This window comes from Balearica regulorum, chromosome 22, assembly GCF_011004875.1.
Source record: "Balearica regulorum gibbericeps isolate bBalReg1 chromosome 22, bBalReg1.pri, whole genome shotgun sequence".
NCBI classification, from domain to species: Eukaryota; Metazoa; Chordata; class Aves; order Gruiformes; family Gruidae; genus Balearica; species Balearica regulorum.
The window spans coordinates 1,641,349-1,660,480 of NC_046205.1; the positions used below are offsets into that span (position 1 = coordinate 1,641,349).

The 19,132-nt window shown below is 44.2% G+C and overlaps 1 protein-coding gene across 5 annotated transcripts in view; it reads right to left on the reverse strand.

The window, feature by feature from the left end:
* HIVEP3 (HIVEP zinc finger 3) overlaps nt 1-19,132 on the reverse strand; it is a 270,230-nt gene that overhangs the window by 86,649 nt on the left and 164,449 nt on the right. For 4 of the 5 annotated variants that reach the window (XM_075774098.1, XM_075774099.1, XM_075774100.1 and 1 more), the window contains one exon: nt 10,512-10,606. The exons of the other annotated variant lie outside the window; for it this stretch is intronic. The gene's annotated coding sequence lies outside the window, so the exon portion shown is untranslated. The remainder of the gene's footprint in view (nt 1-10,511; nt 10,607-19,132) is intronic. 5 annotated transcript variants of the gene reach the window in all.

Below are 19,132 nucleotides of genomic sequence, written 5' to 3' on the forward strand. Positions count from 1 at the left end.
CGTAAAGACCACTTCGATTTTTCATAGCAAGCCATTTTTGCTGGGTCCAGGGGCAGTCGACTGCCTGTTAAAACCACCCTGTACAGAAGCACCAAGTGTGTAACAAACCTTCTGTCTCTACCCTCTCCTCAATGTGCAAAACAATGGTTGTAGATGAGGCAAGTCTGAAATTGCCTCCAGCCTCTTTAGGAAAGATCAAAAAAAATATATATTAAAAAAAAAAAAAATCTATTAAGGGGCCTGCATTCCTGCTTTAAGCCTGAGCATTAGCAGGCAAAAAAAAAAAAAAAGGGAATAGCTACAGGCCTTGACAGGAATGGAGCAGACCTTCATTTACTGGTGTAGGTCTGTTTTACGGCTGCTGTCTCTGCAGACACTGGCTTTAGGCAGCAGAGAGCAGAGGCTGTTTTTTGTCTGCTCGGCAGCTGAACAGGACAGTTATGTCAGTACAAGTATAAAACAGTGGGGGACAGGTTCAAAAAAGGTGTTAGACGAGGTTTCTGCGTGCCCCTGAACAGACGGGTCTAGTCACATCTTGTTAGGGAGGGGAACTCGGAGATCCCTCGTTCATGTCACAAACAGCGAGGCCAGGTCTGGAGGAAGAGTTCATGCCTTTAAATAGACCAGTTGATATAGTCGGAAACACCCAGATGAGGTTTCAGCCACACCAGCCCAGTTGCCAGTCAATAACGCTACAACTTTTGCAAGAGCAAGTCGGTAAGGGAAATGAGCGGTTCTTGCACCGCCGGGCTGGGAAAATGAGGTGCAGCAGGAGAAAAGTCCCCTGTGGCACGGTGTAAAAGGGCAGGTAGTTACTAGATCTACTTTCCCTGCCGCTCACCCCTTGCTCAGCAAGTCAGCCTGCAAGATCAGTAACTCTCTCTGCAGGTTTCCTCTCGGTTGCAATCTCCGGCTCTGGGTGCGTGGGGTGTGCCCCGCAGAGGGAGCAGGATGTGGTCCCACACCTCCTATGCACGCTGACGTACCAGTGTGCAACGTACAGCACCCCAGTGACAGCCCAGCACCCTGAGGGCTCAGAAACCCTGCAGAAAAATGCAGCATGAAGGTGCCTTAGATTTCCCCCCAACTTCTTCACCACCTCGGTAGCTGGCCACAAGCCACCCAGGAGTTTCGGTCCTCCACTTCCAGGCTGCAGCTAGTGAAGAGCACCTCTATGCACGCCTCCCAGCACGCTTGCTGCATTGCCCATGGCTCCTCCACCGTGCAGGGCTGCAGACCAGAAGGTGGTGCTGCAAGAATGGTGTAGATGCAACCGCCTGACCTGAGCTGGGGTGGAAGATGCTGAATCATCCTTCGGGCTTCATAAAGCCCCACCGCCTACCAGAGCTGCTCACCCGAAACCAACAGGGTCCAAATCTGAAGGAACCCAAGCATTTAATTGGCCATCTGGGTAGGAGCCCTCTTCTGAGGAACCTGAAATTACGACCTTGGTTTTCTGCTTTGCAAAATTGTCCTCTCTGAGTCTTTTGCATTCATTCATGAACAACAGGATTGCGGGGGAGGAGAGCCATAAATATGGCCCTGCTCTGGTTGCAGAGAGAGGATGCTTGGGCAGACAAGTAGCCATCTGACCACACACCCAAAAGGAGAGAAACACGCCTTTCCCCCCCTTCCACCTCTTTTTTTTCTCCTCTTCTCGTAAAAGTCAGTTTGGAAGATACTGTTCATTCCCACAGCAAAAGTAAGGGGCATTCTTACAACCAAACCTGGAGTTTAAGAGAAGGGTCCCAGAAATAAAAAAAATGATCATCCAAAAAAAGAGGGAAGTTCAGGCCTGGATGCAAAAGTGTTAAATTAAAAATACGTGAACTGCATGATAATTGCACAAGAGCTTGTTTGTTTTCACAGTGAGCTTCTGCACAGCTCACAAACCAAATACTATGATCTGCGGGGGCTCCATGGGCCATTCTGTGATGCCAAGTCCTTGCAGCAATGAACTGGTGTGCAGTTAGTCCAGCATTCATCTTGGGAATTCCTATTCTTAGCCCTAGACTGAACAGCAAACAACATTCATGCTCACATTTATGGGGCACTACAGATAGAGAATTTCAGGAAAACATGTATACTCTAGTCAAGGCTCTTGTTTTTTTGGAATAAGCATTTCCAGGAAGATTAAAAGGTTCATTTTCAAAATGCGGTGCCACAATCTCACATGGTCTTCAGAGATCCTCAAATATTAAGACCAGAAGACAGCATGATAAATGATTGGCCTGACCTCCTGCTGAACACAGGCTGCAGAACCTCTCAGATATTTCTGCATCAAGCTCATTACTTGTCCTTGAACTTCAGTATTGCTTATGAAAATAGAAAACAGTCTGGATTTAAAGACTACAAATGGTGGCAGAGGAAGCAGTTCTCAGTTAAGATGTTCCAGTGATCGATTTCTTCTCTGCTAAGATTCTGTTCCTTTTTTCTAGGCTTACTTTGTCTAGCTTCATTGCCCAAACCTTGCATCTATAAAATTAAATACCAGCTTTTTTTTTTTGTTATTGTTTTTGCTCTTCGAGGAGAAATACCCTATCACAAGCCAAGAACAGATATTTGTGGGTCCTTCCTAAAACCAGCCATATATGTTGTAATTCCCCACCTACAATTACTACTTGAGATCTATTTGGGGCAAGAGAAACATATTTTAAATTTTAGACCTTACGCAAACCAAAACATAGAGAATTCTTGGAAACATGCTTCTTTTCAATCAGCCTTCTGTACATCTTACACAAACTTTCTAGCTGCAACTGGTTTTGCGGTCTGCAGAGACTGACTGTGACACTGTGGAACGGATTTTGATGAGCAGCAATGGTCAGGAGCCAGAAACCATCATAATTTTCTCTGGTCATTGAGACCCTACAGTACTGAAGGTCAAAGGGGAAAAAAAAAAAAAAGATATTTCTATTCTTTGCAAACTAGTTGACATTGCAGTACCCCCATCTGGCTATCCGTCAACAGCAAAATTCATATTATTTTTTCTTTAGCATCAAGATTTTTAAAATGTTGTTATTAAATATTGAAAACAAGAAAAAATATTATTTTTCTTAGAAACTACAGGGCTTAATAATCAGAGAGCGCACAGTACCCAAGACTCAAAGTTCAACACAAAGCAACCATCAGCTCCATCAGCTCCTGCAGTTTCCCTATTAGCGTCCCAGCGCACGGCTTGAGGACTGGGTACACGGGCTGTTGTTTTTAAAACTATGTTCCAGTTACTTAAAGCAGTAATAAATCTGCAGGGCTATTATAGTAATTTTAAAAGTACACCTAACAGGGAAGCAAATTTGGTAGCTGTTCCATCTGGCTGGCAGATTGAAGGGAGCCGAGCTGTGCTCGCTATTTTAGGAGGGACTCAGAGCAAGGTCAGCCATTAAGACCAGCTCCGGAGCCGCTTCCCCCAGCAGCATGGAGGAACTGGTTTACTAGAAGACACTGTATAAATATTTTGCTGAGCTGCAAAAGGAGGAAGCTTCCCCAGCCCCGGGCTGACATGTGTCATGATGGGTTCCCAGGCACAATGCTCAATGAATGCTATTATACGAAAGGGTGTTTATTTCACATTGCAAAGCGGTTGCCAGAACACACAATCACGCGTCTTACCCGACAGCCCTGCAGGCTGCCACGGAGAAACTCCTCTCCGAAAGAGAATGAGACGATTATGTTGGGATTAACTCTTTGGTGGCAGCGGCGGGACTTCCCCCGGTCCCTGCACTGCTTCACCCCCTGACCCAGCAGCACGGGGGGCACAAACGTTATCATTGACACCCCCCTACATCCCAGTGAGCTAATTAAAAGTCTTAATTTCAGTGCAGACAGGTGAGATCAGGGCTCTTTGCACATCTTCACTGGTTCATTATCTCACCTGCTCACTGGGTTTGATGCTCTGCAGATGATCTTGTTCCCTCCACCACGAGGCAACACAAAGAACAAACTTATCTAAAAGGGTTGCTCTGAAGTGATGGCCAGATCTAATCAACAGCTGAAGGGGTTTTATTTCCCTGGGGTATTTCATTTTCACTCTGATTGTCATTTTCTTAATGAAGACAAATGAAGGAAACACGAGGTTAAAAAACCTCTGTCCTTGCAAGTAAAAAAAAATACGCCTCTGCTCGGCCTCAGCAAAGGTCCTGCCTTGCACACTTTTGCCTTGATAACAATTCTGATTTTCTTTAACTGTTTTTGCAGTGGGGTGACTGCTGTCTTTGAGGGAGCCATTCCTGAAATGCACAGTAAATAAGGTCAGAATTAGGCCTAACTTGACCCTCTGCTTCTATCCCTACTGCCAATTCAAAACTTTGCGAATTTATTGAGCAGCTTGTTTTATCCCAGGATCCAAGTCCAACACCAGCAAATCCTAGACAGCCTCACAAAAATAGAAATGCATGATTCCTGTATTACAGCTGAAACACAGGATGCTGGAGAAGTGTTGCATGACAAGCCAGTACCAGAGCTGAGCCCAGACGTCCCTATTTTGCCTCCTTTCATCATGATAAGCTTCTCTTTTTCCATTCTAAAGAACCACACTGTAAGCAAATAATGATATTTTCCTTCCACTTCCCATGCAGCAATCTTTCCTTTGACTTGTGTAGTGGACCCTCATCACGTCTTCCAGGAGGGCAAAAGGATCACTATCTACTTCACTGCAACGTGCTGCAGGTTAATGCCACCATAGAATGCTCTAGGAAGCAAGAGGTCTGGAGGGTGCTGTCAAGCTCTGAATGGCATAGTCATATAAGAAGGAGGTGGAAGATTACAGACTAGCATCCAATACTCTGACACCAAGAGGGCTTTGACCTCAGAGGATCAGACCATGGATTTACGTACATCATCATACATCCTTTAATTTATGGGATCTGTTTTCCTGTTGTGTAGCAGTGAGACGTGCACATCTCCATATGGCCAGGACTTTTTGGCCATCTGTGGTACACAAGGATACCAGTAAAGCCATTACTTGAAGTAATAACTCTCCTCTGTGTCTTCCCATGAAGTGTTAACTTTCTATAATACATTTGTGCCACAGCAGAGTCAGGAGGAGGAGAAAAGTCACGTTTGCAACTTCCGTGGGACAGGCTCTTCTCTTGCGCACACCAAGTTTGGTACCATGTCACCCTGAAACACGACTGGGCATCTCAGGTGCAAAAAGGCCTTCTTCAACTTGTGTTTCCCTTTGCCAAGGTGCACCAGCAAGAGGACGGAGGCCAAGTACAAGCTGGCTTCTAGCAGTGAGCCTGAAGAGATGTCTCATTAACGTTGGACGCATTGCTGGCAGCATGAGAACAATTTTTCTGGGTGGAGTAATGGCAACCTTACACCTTCCATGATGCCAGATCAGCAGCATGTGTGCGCACGTGAACACCCTACGGGAAGCAGCACTTCTTCTTTTGTCCCCCAAAGCTTAGGTTCACGGTCACAAACACATGGCCATTGGGTTACCTACTGCCTATGAGAGCTGTTGACATGGACCATGACTTGACACAGCTATGCCTACTGCTGCTCTACTCCAAATCTGCAGGAAGAGCAAACGATGGCATTGCCTTCATCACGGCAATTACTTGTTCAGTATTGCTTCCCAAAGCAGGTAGACTGGAGGTGCTATGAGAAAAGGCTGAGAGAGTTGGGGTTGTTCAGCCAGGAGAAGAGAAGTATCCATGGAGACCTTATGGTGGCCTTTCAATACTTAAAGGAGGCTTATAAGAAAGATGGAGACAAACTTTGTAGTAGGGCCTGTTGTGATAGGACAAAAGGGTAATGGTTTCAAACTAAAAGAGGGTAGGTTTAGACTAGATATAAAGAAGAAATTTTTTACAATGAGGGTGATGAAACACTGGGACTGGTTGCCCAGAGATGCCCCATCCCTGGAAACATTCAAGGTCAGGCTGGATGGGGCTCTGAGCAACCTGATCTGGCTCAAGATGCCCCTGCTCATTGCAGGGGGGTTGGACCTTGAAAGGTCCCTTCCAACCCAAACTATTCTATGATCACAGTTCTCAAGGTATTTGGCCTTTCAAAGACACTTGACTTCAAGACAACAGCCTTGAGATCCTGCCATTCTCACAGACACACAAGAACCACAGTTACTGACAGTCACTTGAATAGTCTACTCAGGTGACTGGAGCCGTTTCTGCTCCTTCAATTCTTTTGGTCCTTTCTCCTTACTTCACACTTGTCTCTAAATCATCTCTAAGTGTGCATTAACCCCAGAAGATGACACATCTTAGCGTTGGACAAGAGGCCAAAAGTTTTCTTTGTGAGCTGCTCACATAGTTGACTGGGAAAGGGGAGGCCATGAAGTAGCTCAGCAGAGATGACTTCTTGTTCTTAACATTAAAAACAATGAACCTGTTTCACGTGCCAAGAGTTACAGCAAGGAAGCTGTTCCCCCCCAAGATGTTGGGATATTTGGTGACAGTGGGGGAAGGCAGAGTCTTCTCCTGCTCTCTAGAAACTTCTGCAATGCCTGCCTCCACCTCACGCAATATCTCCGGCTCTTGTACTTCTTCCCTGTAGCTCTGAGCACATCCAACAAGTTTTATATATCCACCCTGTTTCCCAAAGGAACCGTTTCTTTCCTCATTTCTTCCCTTAGCCATTATTTCTCATTCAATGTGACAATGCCATCAACTCTCCAAAGCACTATGGAACACTGTCCACATACAGAATGTGTTGTATTATTTACCAGACACCTCCAGGAGAAAGAGCTTGTCCAGTGTTTAATGCAATGCTTCAGCCTTAGGGGAAAAGCCAGTGACCGTAGACCTAATCAGAAATGTCCTCGCGGTCGCGTAGACCTTCATGTACTATCGGTAACTCTCCTAAGTTGTTTCACCCCAGGATAAAACTAGTAAAGCTCATCTTCTTTCTATCAATCATCTTAAGAAAACAGCCCCATTTAAAATATAAAACATTGCTGTCACAACACCAACTTTTGCGGGAATTTATTTTTAGAAGCAGCTTAAAATAGAGTGTGTGTTATCTTGTTAAAAAACATCACCTCTATTTTGGTAAAGGATGACATAAGAGCAGTGATACACATTCCTGTGCAAAGAGGCACTTCACACCCTGCACCAGGATTTCTGCACACTACCAAGCTGAGAGAAAACACTGAAAAAAAAAGGAGGGTAGGAAGTCCAAAATTGGTCTTAACACCTCACTACCAATGTAATAAAATGCAAATGGTTAAAGAGAGGAATGTAAAGGGATGAGACAAAGAAGATTTTGGAAATAACAATGTGTTTCCCACTAAAAAGTGAAAAGAAAAATCTGCACATAACTTTGGGGAAGGGATTTGTTTTCTGACAGCCAACCCTGGGTCTGAGGAAGACTCTGATGCAATGTAGACTCTTCATTTGAAATGCCATTGCTGCTGTGAAACTAGGTCTCAGTGCAAAGACTTGAGGACATATCCTGATCTGGCACCTCCAGTACACCCTTCTGCACCAGTAAAGTCATGGAACAGGAAAGGAAAAGAGCCCTTGGCAGCAACGTGCATCCCTGCAGATGTACACTCTGGCAACAACACTGTGGGGTGTCCTTTCCCTAAAATAGGCTCCAGTTGTCTCCTGGTACAAGGACTTGAGAGGGCATCACATGCTCAGGTGTCCACCAAAAACCATTGCAGATAATAAAATCTCTACCAAGAGCCAATACTTCTCCACAGGCCACACTGTGTCCACTCTGCACCTCCTTGTGTTCTTTGCCTTTTCGTGAAAGCACGTGGGAAAATTCATCAGTGAAGACACTGCTGAATCCTAGCAAGATCAAACCCGAAGGATACACCTCAAAACTGCCACAGGTTCATGGCATGGTGAAACCAAGTAAGAAAAGAAAGGCTGAATTAAACCAACAGGGACATCAGTGCTTACATGAGATCTGAAAGTGATGAGGTAGAGACACTGCAGGGAAGCCTCTGCCAGTGCCCGGGCTGCTGCTTGTGGCCCCGTGACATCAAACCGTCCCATTTAACTGATGAAGATGTAGAGTAATGGTTATAGCATCCACATTGCTATTGTCACATGGAAAATCTTCTGGTCTTTCAAACTTGTAAAGCTCAAAGCCATCTTGGTATTTTGATTGAAGCTTTCCAAGGAAACTCACTTTTGAGTGGTGAATAGATATGAAATGAGAATAGAGAGATGGAAAATTACCTCATTTGGCAGATACAGTTCTGCAACCTTCTTCGCTATACATGGATACATATGGGCAAGCACATATGCAGTGCCATACAGTTTTGTTTTGTGAAAAATCTGAACAGCTTTTCAGAAATGGAAAACAGTAAGAGAAAGAAGCAGTAAAAAAAAGTGATGGGAAAAGTCAGTGGCATATGCAAGTGAGAAAAGATACGACTTTTGGTGACACAGACAAGTGGAAAATTACAGAAGGATTGTTCCAGGGGGAAAAAGCCATATGTAGGATGGGGCAAGGATGCTATGCAGATGGGGGTCTATAAGAGATCAGGAGCAGAACTAGGCTGCTGCCGGAGGGGAGATTTGATACTATTCTCAAACAAGAAGCTGCAAGAAGAGCAGAAACATGTTTGAAGACATTAGCACAAGTGTAGCTGGGCCACCTGCGGATGGGCAATATGGAAAAGGTGACAGGAGAGCAATTTAGTGACAACAAAAGATGTAAGAGGAGATGGAGAACTAATGGATGGTTCTAAATGCTGGATGTAATATAATTCTCCCTAAAAGCCCAAGCAGCCAGAGATTTATACATTGCACCAAGTGGAACAAGTCAAAAATATTACTAAAACTCATAAAGGTTTTCAACAAAATTCTTTAGACATGTTTTTATTTCACATAAGTAAAAGCCAGACAGATAAATTAATCCTAATTAATCTGATTAGGATTATTGCAGGAGTAAGAATCATTTACTAGTACCATAAACCTTTTTTCCCCTCTCTCCAAAAATAATTCCCTTTGTGTGCGTGCTTTTAACACCACCAGAACTAGATAGTACATCCAAATATTATTCCATTATGGTCAGCAGAGATTTCATCCACTCAGTGAAATGCAGTGAATAAATACAACATCATTCACACTATGTACTCTCTACAGTGATATTTAAGGCTTTTCCCTCCAGAGTAAATCAGTTTTATGTAGTTAGAGTCCTTGAATTTATCAAAATGCAAGTCTTTGTTCACAGAACTTCATTTCTTCTCAAATTCTTGTAACTTTAGGAAAGACATACAGGTCACAGAGGAGGGGACTAGAAATCAGCGTTTCTCATCCAGGCTCACTCTATGAGCCTAACGCAATACTGGCCTCCCCGCATCAGTTTCCCTCTTTGCAACATGGGAGCAGTATTTCTGGCCCTGTGACACAGGTGCTGGAAATCCTAATTCACCATCACAACTCTGAAGTCTGAGGTGAAAAGCAAGTAGAAATTATTGTTCCTGTTTAAGCTTAAATTTCCAGAAACAGATATCACAGAGGAGATGAGGTTTGATATCAAGAGCTATTCTGACAAACATATATACATTTAGATGCAGCTGACAACAAAACCCAGCTTTATACAGCTAACAACAAAACCAGCTTTATGCTTCTCCCGAGAGAGAAACAAGAGACTAGTTCTCGCCTGAGTTCATTTGCAACCGATTACCTTTGGGGTCCATCCACCGTTTTTGTTTTCGTTTCTTATTTGTTAAACACCGACAGTTACAGGGACATAAATAGTGGCTGTCCACTATATTTTTGGTCTCCACGGGCAACATCTGGCTCTGCACCTTTGCGTTATAAATATAAGCTTGGTCTATAAAGCTTCATTTATCAGACCACTCAGAAATTCATAAATCCTGGGACACTGCACCCTTCGCCATCTCCACCCAAATGAACCTACATGATAGTCCACTGATACAGAAAAGCAGTGTTTGAGCCAGAGGGCAAAAATCCAAGCAAAGGACATAGACCATCTACTTGGACACACCCCCCCATCAGATCCGACACATCCCCACCATCGCCCACAACTGCCACCTCCGTTCGTGAGTCACGGAACAGAGTGCGTTTGCTTTCCTTCCCGCTGCGTCTCAGCCCCAAACATTCCTTAATAAACAAGTATTTGCTGAGCAAAAGGGCAGCGACAAGGTGCAAACAGAAGGTGGGTTTTCCATTGAGAAAGAAGGAAAAAAGAAAACTGTAACACATACATAGGAAAAAGTTGACTTGCTGATTTTCCAAGAAAGCATAGCTGCTACTCTTTCGAACTCCTGGCCCTGCACATAACTGGTCTTGTTCAGGCACCGGTATGGTAAATAAACTTATTTCTCGTTACAGAACTTCAAAGGGACTGATGAAATCTCTTGCTTTGGGATACAAATCTCATCGTCCCAGGGAGTTGCGTTGCCTTTCGTACCTTTTGCAAGGCAAATGCAGCATTGCAGGATGCTGCCACAGTGCACACTGCCAAAGGGAAGTACTTATCGAGTAGGTATCCAAGATGTCCTAGCTCTAGCACAATTCACTATTTTTATAATTGATTTGAATGATGGAACATAGTATGCTTACTAAAATTGCTGCCAATACCAGGCTGGGACGGGCTGCAAGTACTTCAGAGGCCAGGATTAGGATTCAAAATGATCTTGATAAATTGTAGAAATGGTCTGGAAAAAAAAAGAGAAAAAGAAAAAGACAATTCAGGAATGATGGGTGAACAGTGCTAAGACAGGAATAATCAATGACATGGTCACAAAGGAAACAAATACCATTTTTTTGGAAGAGGATCTCAGGATTACCATGGATAACAAACGGAACAGGAGCAGAACACTGTCACGTTGCTGTAGTAAAATCCAACATAGAATCACAGACTGGTTTGGGCTGGAAGGGACCTTTAAAGGCCATCTAGTCCAACCCCTCGGCCATGGGCAGGGACGTCTTCAACCAGATCAGGTTGCTCAGAGCCCCGTCCAGCCTGACCTTGAACGTTTCCAGGGATGGGGCATCTACCACCTCTCTGGGCAACCTGTGCCAGTGTCTCACCACACTCATCGTAAAAAATTTCTTCCTTATATCATAACAGTGCCATACTCAAGGGGAACTTTTGGTTTATATGGTACCACTGAAGTCCTGATATTGAACACTGCATTTCAATAATTATAAAGGAAGTCCCAATGCAGACAGCAAGAATGATCAGAGATTGAGAAAGCACAGATTGGAAGAAAAGTGAAAAGATAACATTATTCTGGACTAAAGAGTAAAGACCACAGGGAGGCATCATAATGGTCCTCAAACACATAAAGAGGGTCACAACAGAAAGGAATAAACCATCTTCTTGGCTTGTCAAGAGTAGCACAAGATGTCATAGATTTAAATTGCACTAAGGAACACAGGTTAGACACTAGGAAAAGCTTCCTCACTATGGGAAGAAAAGCACTGAGACAGAAATTCAAGGACAGCTGTTATCTCTCCAACACTTGGATCAGAAAAGTTAATGCACCGTCCATCAGAAAAGAGCTTGGAGAAGCTGGGTCCACCTTGAAGTATTAATTTTCTTTTCTTTTTTCAAGGGTAAAGAAACCCTTAGGAAGCAACCCAGTGACTGACCAGCTGAACCTACAAAACCCAACTGTTATTAATTAACTACATAATAACAGTTGAGGCCATGTCCACATCCACCATGTGATCCACACAGGCAGCCCATTTTCCCCAACTGCTATCTATGCAGACCAGGCAGGGGAAGGAAGTATTATAATGTCAATGTTGTGAAGAAACAGAGACTTGAAGAGACCAAGTCATGTGCCAGTGTCATACAGAAGATCTGCCACATTAAAAGAAGAGCCCTGTCCAGTGGCATAATCTCAAAATGACCCTTCTACTTAGGGAAATATTAAAGTATATTCAATAGAGGTCTCGCTCAAATATTTGCAAATTACCTGCTTGTAATAGGATATGAAAATACATAATGGGATATGAAAATAGTTTTATTTTTGAACAAATCCGCCTTCCCACATGGCATGCAAAATATTTGTTTGCAGGTGAAAGACTGTAAGTTAAATGCTCAGAGCACTAATTTCTCATTAGAAGTAACCTGCACAGAATAACGATGGGGCTGGAGGGCAGGAGTTTGATGGCTGATGAGTGAAAGCAAATATTTTTAGGCATTTTCACTGAGTGCAAAAATAGATTTATAATAAGCCGCTCTCCCAATCTTGCAGGTTGGTGACAGCCGCAGCACAGGCTGCAACAGGGCACCTCGCCTGGGCTGGCGAAGGGTCTCACAGCTTCCTTCAAGTGGCTGGGGGACAGTTTGGTCCTGGCTCACCACCAAGCCACAAAATTGTCCCTCTGCACACCCAGTGAACAGGCAGTCTCTGGTTATGCAGAGATCTTCACCAATGATTTCAAGAAACCAAAAGGGGCTCACTGCAGCCACTGCTACTCCCCAGCACCATCAAGCCCTCGTTGCCACCTGGCTGTAGATAAGCCAAGAAAATCCAGTGCCAGAACAGGCATTACAGATGCTTTTATCAGCAGTGAAATTTCATTTTATATAGGAAAGTTTAAAATAATAATAAAAATAATAAAGAGAGCATTTCAGAAGTACAGGGTGATGCTAGCCAGTGCAAAACTGCGCTGGCTTTAGCAGAGTATTACTGTCGCATCACTCCTCTACCACCAAGGCTTCTCCAGGGCATCTCTAATGACAAAGAGCAGCTGAAATGCCAATGGGAATAAATGCTGGCCTTGCTGCCTTGCTGATGCATAAACATCTAAACAGATTTCCTTTTGCATCATCTTTGACAACTGAAGCTCCAGTCTTTACTCCAATTTAGTTCAAGAGTGTCCTATGAAACAGCAGGCAGACTTCTACTGATAAGCTACATCAATCTTAACTGGGAGGCATCTGCCCCATCGGGGTTTTGAACAAAGAATATCAGATTAAAAGGAAAAAGGGGGGGAAAAAAGGGGAAAAAAAAGGCAGCAGTCCAGGCACTTGAGATAAAGTAGCTGTTATCACCCTCTCTAACAAGGCTGCATGCTTTCTATCTCCAGGCAATAACTCTGTGAAAGCAGTTTGAACACAAGTTAAAAATTCATATCCTAGCCAAGCTATCCTCACTAAGCCAGAGGAGGTTCAGAGCTCCTGTGACCTTTCACAGCACATTTGTGGAAGACGGTGGCACTACCAGATACCCCAGGCAGCTCACCAGCCATCCTCTTGGCAGGTGCCTTCACACAGGGAAAGGCCTTGGTGCTTGTCCTTTCTTGTTGAATAAAAGCTTGTGAAACCATTTAGATGAAAGAAATCTCTATTTCGGGTTGAAAACAACTTTGTAAATCACCTAACTAGTCTAGCATGGAGATGTCTGGCAAGTCTCCTTTGCAGTGATTCTGAACAGGGCGACAGCATACCATTTAGCTCTGCTCTCTGACGAAGACGTGGGTTTCTGCAGTGCTGCTGGCAGGATTTCATCCCATCTCCCCCCACCAGTGCTACATCCCAAGCAGACTTGCAGGACAAGATGCAGCCAATTAAATGAGCAACTGAAAGCATCCAGGGTCTTGATTCAGCAGCTGAGAACATGTACTAGCAAAGTTGTGGTTCTCAGGAGGTAACACAGCACTGAGGAACTAAATTTCTGTAGTAGCTATTCACCCACTAAGAAGTAAAGGGAAAAAAAAAAAAATTCCACCATTTATGTGCTATTTCACCCTGCTGACAGGAAAGAGCTGGAGAGGGCCATTGCTTCTGAGCTTAATTACATCCAATGCTTCTAAGGGTGAGGGAAAAGAGTACTTCATGAGCCAAAACCAAAGAAAGTTAATGTATTATACTGCAGCAAGAACACAGCATCTTCAAAACTTCCCCCCACACACACCCTGAAGTGTGAAATCAGAGCTTTTTTTTTTTCTCAGTAATGCTTTTTGCTCATTTCCTGCCTGGCCTCATACTCTTATAACAATGAATCAGGATTAATTAACATCAACGTGAAGATTAAGATCATGCCTAACCAGGATTTTCTTGTCATCTTCTAGGGAATTAAACTAAAGCCCACATAATTATGGACTGACCACACTTCCAGGTTGGGCTAACTCCCTTTGCCTGTGGGGAGCTGGTGCTTTCAGGTGAAACCAGGCTGCCACTTAGCAGAAATCTCTTGCTTTGGGGAAACCCAGACAATCTCCCCAAGTTGGTTCTTTGTTTTCCATACACCTCTTCTAAACCCACCATTGCCATTTATTTTCACATTCCCAGGCAGGAAGCAAGAAGTCTGAGGCGAACGAGATGCACTTTCCGCATAAGATACGGCAAGCCACAAACAAGTAGAAAAAGGAAAAACAAGTCCAGCAGTCTATGGTACTCTGAAATCAGTGATTAGCGACTGAGAAGGAATCTTCTCTGGATACTCCTCCAAGTATAAACCTCTGACCTTATCAGGCTCCATATTCTCATAAGGTCACTCACTATCAGTTGATCTATGAACTTCCAGGTAGCTTTTTGTAAGACCAAGGAGACCAGAAGGTCTTGTCTTTCTCATCTTCTGGGCATTTGTTCAGCAGGCTACTGCAAGTTCAAACAAAGGTTTTCAGCAAAAAGGTGATATGAAAGGGTGGGACGCAACCCCACCAGTCATCTCCCTGTAGGACGTGTCTCCTCAGACAGGCAGCTCGAGCCTCTCCAGCCTGGCAAGGATCCACGCAACAGCCTCTCCAGCCCAGACAGTGCAGCAGATAGCTGCAGCATCACAAGCACGGTGATGTCTTGACTTGAAGACCCTCAGGAGATCTGCAGCTCCCCCTCCCTCCCCAAGTTTTGTATACACATTATAAACACAATGTTCTGAAAAGAAATCTGCTGTCAAGCATGACATAGCATCTACGGCAGTTTCTACAGCTATTCATTCATCTTTCCCACAGCCATATCAACAGTGTATCGACAGCAACAGAAAAATTATTCATGTGGCACATTTCTGGTGCTCGTTGGTTTTATTTTACTCCAGTAGAGTATTTTAGATGTTTTTTCAAGATGTTAAAAAAGCATGACCTTGGCCTTTAGAAGTCATTAATGACAAAGAGAGAGGCAAAGAAAGTCAGAGGTGTGGGGAAGTGTTAGGCACTTTAACTTTTTGATACTTCTGCAGAGTAAAAGTACTCTGCTGAACTAAAGGAAGTGGAGCAAGGCTATGAAGTGAGATTGACCCAAAAATTCATGAGACTTAAGTTTAGGATATAATCAGTGTATAGGAAAGAGCGTAAAAAAGAAAACAATCTCTTTGCAGAACGCTGGCCTCCATCTCTGAGCAGAAAGCATACAGGCAGTTGCTTCAGTAAAAACTAAGATGGCCAAACATATGTACTAATGACTCATTAAGCTACAAATCTTTGCTTAATCTTCCCAGCAGTGCAAAATTAAGAATTTCACTTTCCAACCTCCAAAATACAAATACCCAGGCTCCTCCCAAGAGCGAGCAACAAGAAAGCTCACACCACCCTTCCACCCCATCACCAACCAGGGGAGATCACACTTCCTGCAGTTCCCTGCAGCAGTCTGCACAGTCACGCTGAGGTCCAAAGCAGAAACCAGAACCTTCTGGGGGGTTTAATGCTTTAGCAGCCTCACAAAGCCACTCTACAACAAGATGAGCTCTGTTTGCCACAGTGTGGTCAGCAGATGCAGATCTCTGCATTGGATGTGCTAAAATGCCCCAGTATTTTCATCTCACTGGTCAAAAGCTCCCACATATTAGCAATTTCTATGCTACCACTCACTTTCTTCAACCTTTTCATCTCAAGAACCACACAAAAGTTTAACCTTGAACACAGAATCCAAGCCTAATTGTAATTTTTAAATTCCACTCATGTCATAGATGCAATTTATAGAGAGTGCAGCTGGGGGGGTTTTTTGCCTTATGAGAGAGGGGGGGGAAAAAAAGTACTAATTCTCTTCTGTGCACAGAAGTTCTGCTGTACTTTTGCTGGATGACACACCAAAGAACCACAACTGCACAGCCCAAAGGAGACAAACGGCTGATGCAAACGGAAAACAATGCAGCAAAAGGAAGTCATTCTGTAAGGCAATTACTTTGTTCTTTCAGGGGCTTTTTAGGGTATCTTCTTTCCATAGAAAGTTTCCACTACAGTTATTTAAATGAAACTCGTGTATTTTTGTCCTCAAACCCATGAGGTTGCATAGCAGGAGCTCTGCTGAAAATCAGTAAAACAAAATATAATTGTGCACAGGTCCAAGTTCTTTGGTCAGGAACATAGAGAAAGCACAAGGAATGGCCAAAACCATTGTGAGTGATTTTCTTAAACTAAAACCTGAAAAGACCTCAAGACATCATTTAACAAAGCCACTGGAGAAGTTTTAGGGGGGACACAACTGTCTGCAAGAATGTGAAAAATGAGAGTCCAAAGGTACCTGCACAGGCAGATACATCTTCATGGGATGGGGCAAAACAGGGAGAGGGAAGAGTTGAATGAACATTAGGAAATCCCTCCACCAAGAGTCATCCCATTACTCAAAACTTGTCAAGGCTGGACAAACATCCTCACAGGTTGGAAATGCTCCTTTTCAGGATGCAGATTTTCATTATCATCATCTCCATTTTGGGCTCCAGCAGACTCAGACACGGGGGAAAACAACACCGTGCAAGAGGAGTGCAGCCTGGGTCAGAGCTTCAAACCTGAGCCTGAACCTCCAAGTGATTTTGGGACGTCCATGCCAGTCTCCGGTGCGCTGCCGGCCTTCCCCCGAGCGTGCAGATGGCTGAATATTAAAGCAGCTTTTGCTTCCTGGCAATGTGCAGCATTGCAGTGGCACAAATACAGCATATAAAAGACCATTTCTGCAGAAGATTTACAATCCTCCTTTAAACCCTCTAAAGGGGTTAAATAAAACGGCGAGCATGGGTTTCTTGTGGAAAAATGACTCACAGGAAGGATGGCAACAATGCACTGCTATAAAATATTAAACATAATAGGTCTCTCTGCCCTGGACTGAAAGAATAAAAAACAAGGTAAGTGGACCTGTGTTTTTCTCCTGGTTCTCAAAGTCACTAATGGCCCTCTGGGTCTGCGAACAGATGTCAACAGCATACTGCAGGTACCACAATTTACTCACTGCAAATTATTGCCTGGCATTTAATTAAAATTTTATTGTGGCGATTCCCATCAGCTCTCTCCACAGCACCAAACGGAATGGACTGAAAAGAAAAGTGGATCTTTTGGAGTAAACGAGCCCAGTTCATCAATAAAATGCCATAGCTCTGAAAGGGGAAAAGAAAGTGCGTGGTAAGAGTTTGGTTATCTGACATTCTTTCCCTGCACGGGGGCCTCGCCGTGCTGTTCCCGGCACTGGTACCTGGTCGGAACCGGCCTGAAGTCAGCTGTGGGACAAGTCCAGCACATGGATCGTATTTTTCTGCTTGGGCTCATCAGGGGTCACACAGGATGCTGTTAGGAGCGGAGCATGGAAGAACTGGTCTCTGTTCTCTTGTCCAGCTTGGGAGAAAAGCACATTTACTACGAAAAGCTCCTTAATTCGCAGTTTCATTTCCCACCCCACAGACCTTTTAGGAACAATCTCAACCTGGGGGGAGGATCTGTCCACCTAAGGGAGACTCCTCAATGATTTGTGCTTTTTTTTTTTTTTTTTTTTTGCCCCAAAATGATGAATGACCATTCTAGCTCCCATTATAACAGTGGGAGGCATCAGGGAGCTGGAGGGACCTAGCGCTTTCAGTGGATGAAGCAAAAGGACCGGGTCTGCTCAGTCCCCAACTGCTGCTCCATGCACTCCATTGTGCATAGTTTCATCTGGGGGCTGGATGGGAGCACAAGATCACCTTTTCTCCTGTCTTGCACATTTTTCTGGTGGCTTCTATAAAAGCCAGTAACTACAAGCACAAGGGTGGGAGACCCAGGAGCTCTGGGGCTTGCACACAAGCTCCCATCTATCCCAGAGGCTCTGTCAACTATCAGGCATGCAGAAGTTCCGTAAGTGCCTCCTGCTGAAAAGGAAGAAGATCTCCCAGGTACCACATCAGATACCTCCTGGATCACAGATCCACTGATCCTGAATCCGTGAGCAAAACAACACAGCCAAGGAAGGAAACAGTCACATCCATGAAAGCTGATGCTTGATAGCACCAGGTTATCCTAAACCTCAGTGTCCCTCCAGCAGTTGAGGCCAACCTTGATCCTTCAAAAAAGGTGGGGGAAAAGCCAAAAAACAAGACAAAGCATCCTCAGCTCCTTGTGCATTTAGAAAAACCACCCTTCTGATACCTGCAGACATCCACTGGAAGCCCTGAAGCACAAGACCCAAGGAAAGCAGAGTTGTCATGCCAAGCTGTGAGTGATACGGGATGGTAAGAAAAGCAATGGCAACCCCTCTCTGTCCACAGCTGGGGGAGAAACAGGCTTACGCACACCTCAGCTCCAGGGACAGGATGGATTAACACCATTGTCTGCCCTACAGCTCACAGTACTGCAGAAAACACAGCTTTTTGGGCTTAAATCTAAAGGTCTCTGAAGACCTGAAATACCCAGGGGCAAAGAAGATATTAGCTCTTCTCCAGAGTCTCAGGGGTTAACACAGGCACAGCTGAGCTGCTCCAAACAGAGCTGCAAACCTCCCCCTCTAAAGGTATCTGTTGGTCCTTTACCTCCCCTTGCAACTGCTCTGGGAAGTCGGGGGAGACAGAGCTAGAATGATGGATGCAAAATTAAAAGCTCAATAAATAATTAATCGCTGAGGTCATCAAATTGTACGAATCTGTCCATCTCGCTCTCACTCTCCTGTTAATAAGAGGAGTCTCTGTTTCAATGGTGGGTGAAGTGGTCCTGGAAGAACCATAATTTCTGCTCGCCGCTGCCATGAAGCTTGTACTGGGTGCCATATAAATCAATAGTAATAAATAATTTGCTGAATGCTGTAAAGATGTTAAGAGTGTTAAGCAAACAGAATGGCTCCAGAGATCCCAAAATAAAGTGAGAGGCGAGTTTGAGTAACTTATTAAGGTAATTATTAAAATACGCAATCGCAAAACATCAAATATGTATAGCACAGACAAAACCTCCTTTCCTCTTTCCGGTGTCAGCCTCTCCACAAATGCCAATGAAAAAGAGCACTTTTAAGTACCACAAATAAAATACCGAGCACACATGAAAGCGAGCAAACCCAC